The sequence below is a fragment of the Oryx dammah genome, unplaced genomic scaffold (genome assembly GCF_014754425.2).
Source record: "Oryx dammah isolate SB20612 unplaced genomic scaffold, SCBI_Odam_1.1 HiC_scaffold_23, whole genome shotgun sequence".
In the NCBI taxonomy this organism is placed as follows: domain Eukaryota; kingdom Metazoa; phylum Chordata; class Mammalia; order Artiodactyla; family Bovidae; genus Oryx; species Oryx dammah.
In genome coordinates, this window is record NW_024070207.1 from 33,200,396 (window position 1) to 33,202,585 (window position 2,190).

A 2,190-nucleotide genomic window follows, 5' to 3' on the forward strand; every position below is an offset into this window, starting at 1 on the left:
TTTATTTTAATAGGGAAAGTATATAATAAGAAAATCAATATATAATTAGTATTACATCAGTTCATAATAAATAGTGATATAATATGGATAGCAGTGATGGGGATTAATATTATACAAAGTGTTTAGAGAAGACCTAGTTTAGGAAATGACATTTGAGCCAGAGACCAAATAAGAACAAAAAAGATATCACTCTTGACAAAGGAAACAGAAGATACCTAGACCCTGAGATTGAGACAAGCTTGGCTTGTTCTAGAAAGAGAAAATCCAGTGTTTTTTGAGACATAATCTGCAAGGATAAAGGTAGTATTAGATAAAGTTGAGAAAGGAGACAGGCTATAGATTCCATAGGACCATGAAAACCAGATAAAAGGGTTTGACTTTTTTTTTCTAAATAAAATAAAGTCATTCAAAGATTTTAAGGAAGGGGAGTGATATTGATGTGTTTTTAAAAATGATTACTTTGGATCCTACACAGTGAATGACTTGTTGAGATATTAGAGAAGCGAATAGGATACCTGTCTGTAGGATGTTATGTAGCCCACACCCTGGTGAGATATGTTGATAATTTAGCCTAGGGTGAATATAGTGAAGATGAAGAGAAGTGGACAAGTTTGGAAAATTTTAAAGATATAGTATAGACAGTTTTTTTTTTTCCTTCTGACTGCACCTTGCAGCATGTGGGAATCTAGTTCCCTGACCAGAAATCAAACCAGAGCCGTCAACAGTGCAAGTATGCAGTCCCAACCACTGGACCACCAGGGAATTCCTTAGACAGGTTTTAGAAATGGGTCAGATATCATAATCTGTTTCTTCTACTTTTGCTAAATGTTTTAGATGATCAAATTATATACTTTTTTGCCAGTTGATGGATTAAAAATTGTATCTCTTGACCTGGAAATTTCATTTACCTGATTACTGATAAAGCTGAGCATTCTTTTATGACAATTTTCATCCTCTATAAATATCCACTGCCTGTGTTATTTGCATGTCTCCTCAGTTGGTAGTTTGTAAGTTTTTCTTGATAAGAATTGTTTTGTTCTTTATGCATGTCTCAAATACTTTCTTCAGGTCCATCACTTGTCTTTTTAAACTTATTGTTATTTTTTTGTTAAAAATAAGGTCTTAAATTTAATATAGTTAGATTCATCAGTCTCTGACTCAATTTTTGCATCTTATTTAGGAATACTTTCTGTAATTAAAGGAGATAAACCTGTAATATGCATTTAACTCATATGAATTTTTCAATATTTGAGTCTTTAACCTATTTGTATTTTAAGTTTTTGAATACTTGGTCTTAGAAATAAACATAATTTGTCCCATATGGATAGTTTTCCCAGTACCACTGTATTGATTTAAACTCACATTTATTACAAATTCAACTTTCATGTATTTTGACAAATAAATGTCTATTACTGATCTCTTTTTTGTTTGATTGATAAACTTGACAAGTCCCGTACAAATACCAAAATGTTTTAATTAAGATAAGTTTATAATGTAGAAATTATGATTTATAATAATACCTGATCGTGCATTGACTTAGCAAGTTCTGGAGGCAATTGATTATATTTGAATCTGAATTTTCTATTACTCACTGTATGCATTGGGAAAGTTATTTTTCCAATGCCTCAGCTTTTTCAAGTGTAAAGTGGAGATAATGAACCTCCCTCCTAGGGTTGCTGTGAGGATTAAATTAACTTTATAGAAACAGATAAATATTTAACTATGACCTAATAAAACAACATTATTCAGAAGATAAGAAGGACAGATTGATGCCCTAAATTTAAAGGAACAAGTAAAATTATCTCTGTCAATGACATGATCTTATATGTAGAAAATCCTAAAGACTGTGTGTTTGCACAGACATATGATTAATAAATTGATTCAGTAAAGTTGTATGATACAAAATCAACACATAAAAATCATTTGTATTTCTATACACCAGCAATAAACTATCTGAAAACAAAATTAAAAAAACAACCAAATCTATAGTAGCATAAAAAGGAATAAAATACTTAGGAGTAAATTTAACCAAGGAAGTGAAAGACTTGTGCACTAACACCATAAAACACAAGTGAAAAAAATGAAAGCAGACACAAAGGGATGGAAAGATACCTCATGTCCATGAACTGGAAAAATTAATATTGTTAAAAGTCATACTGCCCAAAGTGATATAAATATTAAGTTCAATCC